Below are 11,826 nucleotides of genomic sequence, written 5' to 3' on the forward strand. Positions count from 1 at the left end.
GTAAAGTATATGTATATGTGATTGTGTGGGGTTAGGGGCGAGGCTGTAGAGGGCAATATGAATTTTGTGGCTTGCTATGGTCCAAAGTGTGTGAGATTGCAGAGATGGTGGTGTGAGTTTGGGTTTTGTGGGGGTCCTGGCACAAACGTATGTGCGCTATTGTGACGAAAAGTAGCCTATTATTTAATCGGATGTATTAACTATGTTTGTGGAAAATTTCAGCCAAATCGGTGAAGCGGTTTTTCCGTGATTGAGGAACAAACATCCGAACATGCAAACATCCAAACACACAAACCCACAAACCCACAAACTCACAAACTTTCACATTTATAATATTAATAGGATAGATAGATAGATAGATAGATAGATAGATAGATAGATAGATAGATAGATAGATAGATAGAGTGGGGAAGGTAGCTCGGTAGCAGCAATGGTGCGGACCCATCTCAGGGACAGGGACACAAAATCTGGTGCAAACAGGTTTATTTAGAAAAAACAGCAAAATAAATAAACCTTCACGCCAGGTACAAAAATAAGCAAAATAAAATACAGCCTTAACTTCAGGCAAAAAGCTAAACTAAACATTAAAAGGGTTGCACATTTTTACCTGACAACCCCTTTAAGTATCTGAAGTCATGTTGACTCCAGTGCAACTCAAATTTGCCTGAAAGTGGGAGGTGGAAGATCCATAGAACGCCCACAACGATTGAGGTGATTCCACTGATGCTCAATTGGGTTCAAGGTGACCAGGGAAGTACCTGAAAATTCCTGGTCGTGCTCTTACGACCGCTGTCAGACATTTCTAAACATGTGACATGTCCCACTGTTTTGCTGGAAGTTTCCATCTGCACAAGTAAGACAAATAGCATGTAGATGTATGTGATCTAAAACGATGGATCGAAACTGAAATAAGTTAGGAGTGCTTCCACTTGGATGAATGGACTCAGAAAAAGCCATTACAAAATTCCACAGACCATGTTTGTAGGGCGTTTGTTCTCTGATTTTTCTCGCCTGACACGTCAATGTCTATCCATTCAATGGAGCAGAAAGCACAACTCATTAGACTCATCAGTGGTGGTCCATTTCCAATATGGACATGCAATTTTAAGCCTTTCTGATGCACCTTTATTAGCATATCTGTCAGCATCAGATCCCTATATGCAATAGTGTTGTTTTAGACACGTTTAGTAGCCCCTGGTTCATTTACACGGTGAACTTGGATCTTGGCCTAAAAAGTCAATAATCATCCCTTTTTGCAACTCTGATATATCTCCTCTTTTACCAATAACCATGAGTGATATGTGTTCAGACAGCCTATCACATACCTTATACCCACCAAGCCAGCCCATGACATATTACTTCCTTCATGAGCTACATGGTTCAGATGTCAACAGTAGGAAGTAATCATAATAATATGATGTGACTATGTATGATAGAAATGATTGCTGCCAGGCCATATATAATGCAAAAGAGTGGAAACATAAGTATTGTTATAGGATCACAGGTACACAAGTCTACACACATGAAGCTTATCATTTCAACCTCTGACAATCAATAAAATGAGTTTAACCCCTTCCCTGCAACTTTTTTTTTTTTTTTTTACTACTGTATCAAAGTTTATGGTAAGATCATTGCATTACTATTAAGCCCTGCTACAAGTCCTACTAGAGTCCTATAAATTATTCAATGGGTGCACAGCACAGGACTCAGCCATGGGTTGAGGAAGTTATCTAATGTGCTGGAGTGGAAAAGGTATGTGAGCTGTATTCTTAAATAAAAAATAATATATATTAGAAAATTGTATAATTCCTCAGTTTGTAAATTAAATACACACACAACAGACTACCCTTCTAAGGGGTTTTACACAAAACATCTGGTAATTTTCTCTGAAAACCTGTGTTGTGGAATATGAATATTGTACATAGCCCATAATCTATATAGTAGACTGACATACTGTATACTGTTCACACAAAGGTTCAAAGTTCTGGGGTTTCATAGCAAACTGAAGAACTGCAAGTTCCACCTGTGCTCTTCTAGTTTTGCTGGATTTATTAATTCACAGAGTAACAGGTTACTCTTCTTTACAGATTAAACAAGTTGCCTGGGTGCCTGGAAATTCAGCGAGATCACATTTTAACAACCTTCCCTAGCAATTAAAATTTGTCACCCAGAGTGTGTATGCAATGTGCACATTAATGATGAAGTTACTTATCTGTCTCTGTCCATAGTTGTGCACTGATAAACATGATGCATATTGGCTGACTCTCAGGGAGGAAAACAAGGAATGTGTTCTACGCTTTTTTATGCCACTTGTTTTTTCTTGGCAAGATCTGAGAGAAACTGCACAGAAGATTGGCAGGGTCAGTGTAAAATAGATGAAATGCTGAATGAAATCTTCAAAGCTAGAAAGGATATGCCCCGAAGTGTGTTTTTTTTTGTTTTCATATGTACAGCTCATCACATAATACCCTACAGCTTAACTCCCGTGGGGCACTTTTAAATCAACATTGCAAGAATAAAATTAAAAGTCAATATGTTAGAAAAATACCCATCTACAGGACATTCTGCAGATGATAATAACAGAGAAAAGTTTTTACTGGCATCTGTAAATGTGCCATCGAATAAATTACAATGCTCATGATAATTGCTATATCTGGTCCCGAATAGTTCACTCACTGGAATTGCATTATACATATAGGACACGTTCAAGCAGAATACAAAAGCCAAAAGCTAATTAATTATGTTTCCACGTATGTCATAAAGTGGTCACCTACCTGCATTGTAAATGGTATTTCATCTTACCCTCTTTATACTCAAACTAGAAGTATACTTATTGCTTTTTTTGCTTTGGGTACCCGACATAGCTATACTGAAACTAGATCACTATATAACCTGCATGAGCCAAAAGTAAAAGTACTGAATATACATGTAGGAAGTTCCTACTGAGTAAGCTCTTCAGACTTGGATTTCTCTCCCGATTCCAGTCTGTATAACCCACATTGTATAACTCTCCTTCCAGGGTTTGTACAGAAGCAATGAAACTAATCAGTGTTGTCTGAAGCTTTTGGTTCTGTGGCTGAATCAGACGCAAATCCACCTGAAAATCAGGCAATAGGCTTATTTTTTAGCTTACAGCTCACATCCTCTGACTGAATATAATGGGAAGAAGAATCCATCTTGAATTTGGAGCTAAATTTGATGTGGGATCCACTTTGAGGCTAAGGTTAAAAACCACATGAAAATCTACAACAAACAAAAAAAAAATGTGCATCCCCACTGTGGGGCCTTAGCCTAAAACCAACTTCAAATCCCTTTCAGTGAACAGCCCCTAAGACTTGCCATATGTTAGAATAAAGTTAACAGACAATCTTAAGTGTATGGGAGCCAACCAAAATTTAGGCCCCTTACAGATGACCGTGTGTTAGGCAGTGTTAGGGAACCCTGGAACGGGGACACAAGAGACAGTGAGCCCTAAGCTTATGCCCCCAACTGTCCCTTCCTATTGCCAGGCCCTATTCTACGTAATAGGCGGCAACCAGGAAGATGTTCCCTCCCTGAATATGTGACACACAAAACGCAGACAAGACGAACAACAACAATGGGAAGTCAACTTAGCCAAGGGTCAGTAACAGTCGGGCAATGCAGTACCAAATCGGAGTCCAAAAAGAGAAGTCAGTGAGGAAAGCCAAAGGTCAAGTATAATAGAGTAATCAAAACAGAGACAGTAAAGAGCAAGTATGCGCACGACAGTAGCAAGCGCTGGTGTGAATAGGAGCCAAGGCTAAATAGGGAGGAAGAACCCGCCCATGGAGTTGACAGGAAGACAGGCCGTAAATCACAGGGCAAGATCAGATTAACCATTAGAGGATCAGAGCAAACTGAAGGTGAAGGAGATGGGTGTGGTGGAAAATCAATTACCAAAGAAAAGGCATAGGGCAGTGTTCAGACAGTGCAAGGAGAAACCAACGGAATAAATTACAACCGAACACATCTCCCGCGCCGCAGTGTGCGGCCGGATAATGACGCCAACGCCCGGATGGGCAAAGATGTTACACTGTGGCTGTGATCAGTGTGCTATCCATGTGTTTCACAGATAGGACACTGACCCATTTATTTCTATGGACCTGTACACATGACCGTGGATTACACAGTCACTTGTGCGAGATGACAGTCTGGGTCGCAAAATATAGAACATGTCCTATTCCTGTCCTATTTTGCGGCCCTTTTCATTTAATGAAAGGGGCCGCAGAAGCACTGCCAGTGCACAGGCGGCACACAGTGACATCTGCATGTTCCCGATGCAACGCACATGCCTTCAATTCACATCCGGCTGGAGGCGCCTGGTCATGTGCAACCAACCTAACTCAGCGGCAGATATTGATGGAAAGTAGGGTCGGACATGCTGGATTTAACACAGTTTTTGGAGTGTATGGCCAGCTTTAGGTTCACAGGCTGTATAATTTTAGGTATGTGATAAAGGTTCAAATGGAGAGTGAAGAGAGTCAAAGTTTTTGAAGATGTGGGTGTAGCAGCCAAACCCTAATACTTGGGGGAGTCCAAAATCACCTTTACCACATAAGAAGAAATCAGGGACATGAACAGAATATGGTAAGTGTTGGACCCTGCTACAGATTGTGTATTGGGGCCAAGGAGTTTTAAGTAAATTTGTAGGTTTGACTTTGCACACACAAAATACTTATCTGCAAAAAGAGAACTAAACCAAAAAGGAAATTGAAATTGAAATGATGTAACAATATAAAGAATAGTGTAACCTTACTTTATACTTTTTATACAATAATGTTTTGGCTAGATATTTTTTGGAATTAATGCAGTTCCAATGATTATTATACTGTAGAGTTTAGTTTATTACATGGTTTCACATGCTTCTATACTATTTTCTTCTTTGATCTTGTTAAAGCCACATGCAACTGCACAAATCCTTTACTACAAGAAAAATGTCTTAAACCCCTAGTTCTCAATAGACGAAATGGCCTTTGAAATATGCCGCGTAGCTCTATGGCATTCAGGTCTCACAGGGCAAAGGAAGTTAAAACAAAGTATAGTAGAACTTTTTAGAGTATAGTTGTTCAGTCTTTTCCTTGTTGTGCCCTTTCTCACACACCTTTTTATATCTGAATTTAATATCCTAGGAATCTTTAATCCTGTTATTGAAGTAGATAACTCAAAATACATACATATGTAATGTGACAGTGTTACCTTCAGGTATCTCCCTTGATCACGGCAGTTCTTGATACAGATAGTTCCAAAAACTAGGTCCAAACTACGTTTAGACTTCAATAATGCATTGTGTGTATTCCCACAGATAAACCAAGGCTTTTTATGCCTTTGGCAAACAAAATAAATATCTCTCAGCAGAGTTTGAAGTAGGTTTGCAATGGGACATGATCGCTAGATGTTTCACCATTACCCTATAATACTGAAGGCCACTAAATCTATACAACAATGTGCCTTTTCACAGTGCTCATTATTAACTTATATTGTCAAATCCAACCTTGCAGAGTGGGTAAAGCTGTAGAAAGAAGCATACTGAACACTAAAAGACAAGTAACTTTAAAGTTCTTTGTTGGTGCCAGTAGTAATTCATGGCATAACTATCTTTTATCTGGTTAAACTTAGTTTTCTTCTGCTAACTACCTGAAATTAAAACAAGGTCACTTTCAGTTCAACCCCATTGGAAACAGGGGCCAGCCATAATGTACATACAAAGCAGCAATCAGATCAGCATTTTGGAAATTGTGCCTTTTACACGCCATTTTTTAAATCTAGTTTGGTTCCATTCTGTGGAAAAAAAAAGTCCTGCTCTTTGCATCAGTTGATAGGTGCTAGTCCACTGATTCTGGTGCACTTGGAATGTTTCTCTAGCCCACCATGTTTCCAAAAAATCAGTGCAGTTATTTTCAGTACCTGATCTGACTCTCTGCTGTCAAGTGGGTGATCTCAGGTAGGGACAGACAATGGGATGTTATTCACAGCTCTCTGATATTGTCCAAACAGAATCATGTCTGCCCTGCCTGAGACCACCTACTTGACAATACAGAGCCTAATTAGCATATCAGGCACAGAAAATAACTGCACTGATTTTGTTTTAGGAAAAATGAGGGCTAGAGAAAAATAATTCACCTGTGCTGGAATCAGTGGAACAGTGTCTATTAAAATACGTAAAGAAGTGGAAGTGGTGACGGGTCCTTTTTACATAAAAGTGGAATCTGACAAGTGTCTACATTGGATCTCCATGTTCTTCTTTAGGTTCTCATAAACTTCCCAAGTTTTCTTGTTTCCAATCACAAAATGTGTATCGTTTAATTTGTGTCCTATGAAGTGGTCATAAAGGGGGAGAGTAGATGAGATGACAAAATTAATTTCTAAATCCTTGTGGTCACAATGATTCTTGTGAGTGCACTATCTGTGCTGCTGAATATAAATTTATTACATCCATGTTTAGTCCTATAAAAACAAATGTATGTGTGAAAAATTAACCCATTTATGCCTCGAGTTCCATTATTGGAACTCAAATTCAATATAACCTCCGGCATAAATGGATTAAGTTATTACTGATTAACATGGCTAATTTATACATAATGGGGAGAATTTATTAGGACTGTAATCAGAGGCGTAACTAAAGCCTTGTGGGCCATGGTGCAATCTTTTGTCCGGGGACCCCAACCTAATCCCTACAGAAAATTCTTGCTAGTGACGGTTACCGGTGCTAAGGAGTTTAATCAACCTTAGTGTGGTTAGGGTAATCTGTGGGTTTCCTTTGTTCATGGGCCAGATGGAAGCAGCAATCTCAATACTGATGCCAGTGCTTATAGGCCCCCTAAGGCCCCTGGGCCCCAGTGCGACTGCACCCTCTGCATCCACTCAAGTTACATCCCTGACTGTAATTTCCTACACCAGTCTTAAGTCATTCCCCCGCTGGCTCTGGCCTCTTAACAACTCTTGCTCATGTTATTAGCTTCCATGACCGTCAACTGAAACTTAACCACGGGTTGGCTTAGATTTCTGGTAAAACCCACTCCAATTTACTTATAGTAAATCTCCTAAACCAAAACACCCCCAGCCTGCCTAGATTCCCACTCTACTCTGCCCACTGTCTTAAAATATGGAGAGCAGGGCACAGGAGATGCACAGTGCACCAAAATGCACAAATTTGAGATTTGGTTTTGATTTCCTTCTTACCGCAGCCTAGTTATTAAATCAGAACCAATGTTTTTCAACTTAATCAATTCAAGAAAATCAGGACTTTAAGCAGGGTTTTCTTGTTCAATAGGCACTGCCACTCTGTGGGACTTGCAATACACTCGCTTCAACTGAATGTGACTGAACTGCAACACCTACAAAGCACTCTTTGCTCTGGGGAAGGTGGGGTATAGGGGTTATAGCAGCAGAACCCCTCAGGATCAGGTTTACTATGTAGATCTATCACCCTCTCTGAGCTCAATTTTACTGTGTGTGTTCATAAGTAGCATTAATAAAAGAAAAAAAAAATCAAATAAGTACAACTGAAATTACCAATTATTCTCCATTCATGAATATAAGTGAAGCTTTTGTCCATATTTTTTGTCCTTGTAAAATAGCTTGCAGACAAAAAGGAAGTAAAAAAAACTAAAAAGAAAAAAGATCAGAAAACCCGAAAGCTGTCACTTAGACACTGAAAGGTGGAAAAAAATTCCATCGCAAGATAGAAAAGCTGCTTCATCTGATGGCACCCTCAGGCCGGTGACAAGAAATTTGCCTAGAGCTACTTGGGCTTCTGGTGAGATGGAAAAATCTAAAATGAAAGCAAGAAGTATGTATTCACCGTGAAAGATTAAAGACAAACAGGTAGACTATAATCCTACTATAGCCTACAATGAAATACATTTTATGTGAGAGCTGAATACAGCATTGAAAATTTTTTTAGCATAAAAAGGTGTCTACGCTTCATGTTTTCTTAACTAAAGTAATGTAAAATGTGTACTGCGGGACCATGACTACCATTGTAACTACTGTATTAGGTACAATACTAAAGAGCAGATGGAATATATTCCTCTTTTTTGTATGTATATTGTTTCAGAAAAAAACTTGCATGCCTAATTTTGTATACCAGTTTTTTTTTTTTAGAAAATTATTTTCCAATGAAAAATATGCATTATATACTTTCTTTGAATAAAGATACTTTAACCCCTTAATGACTGGGTTTAAAAGTATATTAATGACCAGGCCTCATTTTTCAAAATTGACTGGTCACTTTATATGCCAATAACTTATCTACGTGATTTTGAGATTGTTTTTTCGTGACACATTGTGCTTCATGTTAGGGATAAACATTGATCAATATTTTTCGCATTGATTTATAAAAAAAAAAAGCAAATTTAATGGAAATTTGAAAAAAATTGCAGCTTTCAAAATCTGAAATGCTCCTCTTTTCAGACAGTCATACCACCCAAATACATTAATAAATATTATCTACTATATCTTTGCTTATATTGGCATTGTTAATTAATTGTCCTTTAATTAATTTTTGACGTTAGAAGGCTTACAAGTGTAACTGTGATTTTACAGATTTAGGCTAAGGCCCCATGGGACATCCTTCAGCTAAAAGGCAGTGCGGAAAAAACTTTGTCGGCAATGCATTGTGGTTCTTCCCACAATGCTTTAAAAAGAAAGTTTGTGGAGTTTTCCTCTGCAAACTTTCTGTTACAGTTATACCTATGGGGAAACCGCTAGCGTTTCCGTAGGTATAATTGACATGCTGTGATTTTCAAAACCGCAGCAGTTTTGGAAATCGCAGTGTGTCCACACGTCGGTTTTTACCGCAAAGTGGACATGGGATTTTCTCGAATACCATCCACTTTGCCCATACTGTAAAACACTGCGATTTTTACCACAGTGTTTCCACCGTAGGTAAGTCTCAGCATTTCCATCTCGTAAATTTCGTAAACCCATTTATCAGGGACCACTTCAGTTCTGAAGGGGATTTTAAAGGCCTATATATTAGAAACCCCCATAAATGACCCCATTTTTAAAAAATTCAAAATAGAATTTGTAAAGTTTGTTAACCCTTTAAGCTTTTCACAGGAATGAAAACAATTAATGAATTTATGTTCATATACTATATTAAACTGCTCTTGGCTTTAGCTTATCTGCTGATAAAGACAGGTCTGTTATCTCTCTATGTAAACCTCACAGTTAACCCTGCTGACACACTGGATGTGAAAACACCTTTGCTGCAAATTGGCAGTTTGCCAATTTTAAACATGGCAGGAAGAAGAAAATCTAATTTGTTGCAAAATTCTAAAACAATGAGAGCTATGAAGGTAGCCAGAAGTCAACAGAGTTCTCCTCAAGCGGAGCTGAGGGGGATCATCGATGCCAACAACACACTCATTATATGGCTTCCCAGCGAGCTGCTGAGATGCTAGAACAATCACAGGCACGGTGCGAGGAACAAGTTCAGTGACAGGCCAGCTTGAGAGCTGCCGAAATGCCAGAGCAAGCGGATCATCGATGCCAACATGCTCATTATATAGTGTCCCAGTGAGCTGCTGAGATGCCGGAACAATCACAGGCATGGCATGAGGAATGAGTTCAGCAGCAGGACAGCTTGAGAGCTACCAAAACGCCAGAGCAGGAGAACCATCGACGGCAGCAATTTGCTGAATATAGGCGGATTATCGACGCCAACAACACACAAATGAAGTCGCAGGCATAGGCTAGTGTTGTCATATTTATTATAATTTTATATAAAAAAGCATGATGAATTAGATACAATGGACAGAAAAACTAAAAATTTAAGAAAAAAAAGAAGAGAAATTAGTCTTTTAGTACCAGAAATTCCTGGATCACTGCATAAAACAGATTCATACAATTCCTTGAACAATTTTAGTCAAAATTGGGGAGGTGCAGATATTTAACCAAATGGGGTATTTTGAGGGGCTAATTGCTGAGTAGAAGAAATGGCAGAAATAATGATGCTTTCTAAAAGAGTCATGCTCAGGATCACGGCTTTGAGAGGAACAAAAGTTTTAAGACATTTTTAGACCCAGGTCTGTAGATTATCACAAAATCAAACCTGGTAAAAAAAATAATGCCCACCTAGCTTGTCTGGGACTGTGCCTCTTGGCTGATTCTAAAATGGTGAGATGCCTATGGTTTATGAGGATGGTAATTTTATTTCTAGTCCTTCCAAAAAAATGATGCCATTTAATTGCTAATATGATTGCCTATATCATAACTCTTCCCTGCAGGAGAGAATTTGTGAGAGAATAAGGCACAAGAAGTAAGATAGTCGTGAAAGCAAAGACTTGGGATAACACTATCCTTACATATACTTCTGAGGCATCAACTTCAACCACAAAGGGATATGAAAAGTCAAAAGTCAGGTTGAACCAGGACTGGAGCTTCCATAAAACTACACTTAAATGACTCAAGGTACATGCAGATTTCAATCAACTATGTCAGCACCCTTTTTAATAAGGTCAGTTAGAGGTTTTGCTATAGAATAATCCCATATCCCATATTAAATCTTTGCAAGGTACTCCCATGTTAAAGATCCTATCTATGCTGCTAGCCTATGTATATTCAGAGTGTTCCTAAATAGATTGCTTTGAAAATATTGCTTCATTTGCGAAATTATTCCTCCCATTTTATACACATCGTTGCAAGTGACCCGTCCTGTTATCTGTTCTTTGGTTGGATGATATGACACACTCAATGCTCCCTGGAGGGGAGAGGGGTTGATTACTTGGCATTACTTTTAGAACTACTTATCTTCTGCTTTACATCTGGACAATCAGGTCCTCTAATTGCAGATTGCTGACAAAGGCTTGGAAAGTTTCTTTTTTTCTTATGTAGATTGTGAGCCCCACATAGAGCTCACAATGTACATTTTTCCCTATCAGTATGTCTTTTTGGAATATGGGATGGAAATCCATGCAAACATGGGGAGAACATACAAACTCCTTGCAGATGGTTTTATGCCCTTGGTGGGATTTGAACACCAGGACTCCAGCACTGCAAGGCTGCAGTGCTAACCACTGAGCCGCCGTGTGGCCCCTAAAGGCTTGGAAAGTTTCTGTTATCTCTTTATGTAAACTTAAAAATGACACTGAGTTTACTGCAAGTCTGTTGTCTGTCTTAGAAGCATATCAATTTTTTTTCTTTACAAATTTGTGTAATGTAATATACATTTACTGTTCATATTTGATCTGAATGTATATGAGATTTCTAGTAAACATAATAAATAATCTCTCAAGGTAAAGGCAATGTCTATATCTAGTGAGGTACTTCATATTGTCCTGTCCATAAAAGCCCATCCAACAGCTTGCTGAAGAATACAGAAAGTGAGAAGAGGAGACAGCAGCCAAACTGATGAGAGAGGCTATAAGAAGGCCCCTTCTTATCAGAGAGGTAGGGCGTGTCTAATCTATAACAGGCTGGACTTTGGCAGAGGAGGCAGAACATATGCCAAAAAATAAAGCTCCTGTACACAAAAGACAAATTTTATTATGCAAGTGGTTTTCCCTGAGTACCCGGAGAACCTAACTTAAAGGGATTCTATCTCTCACACACAATTTTCTCTAGGTACCACGTCGGAATAGCCTTAAGAAAGGCTATTCTTTTCCTACCTTTCGTCGTCTTCTCCGCACCACCGTTTGCCTACAATCCCGGTTTCTCTCGGTATGCAAATTAGCTCTCTCACAGCACTGGGGGTGTCCCCAATACTGAGAGAGAACTCTCTCCAGCGCCACCTCCATCTTCAATAGCAGCTTCCTCTTCATCCTCTTCTTCCGGCACAGGCTTCCGACTTCTAGGCCTCGGGCC

Source organism: Leptodactylus fuscus, chromosome 1 (assembly GCF_031893055.1).
Source record: "Leptodactylus fuscus isolate aLepFus1 chromosome 1, aLepFus1.hap2, whole genome shotgun sequence".
Taxonomy (NCBI): domain Eukaryota; kingdom Metazoa; phylum Chordata; class Amphibia; order Anura; family Leptodactylidae; genus Leptodactylus; species Leptodactylus fuscus.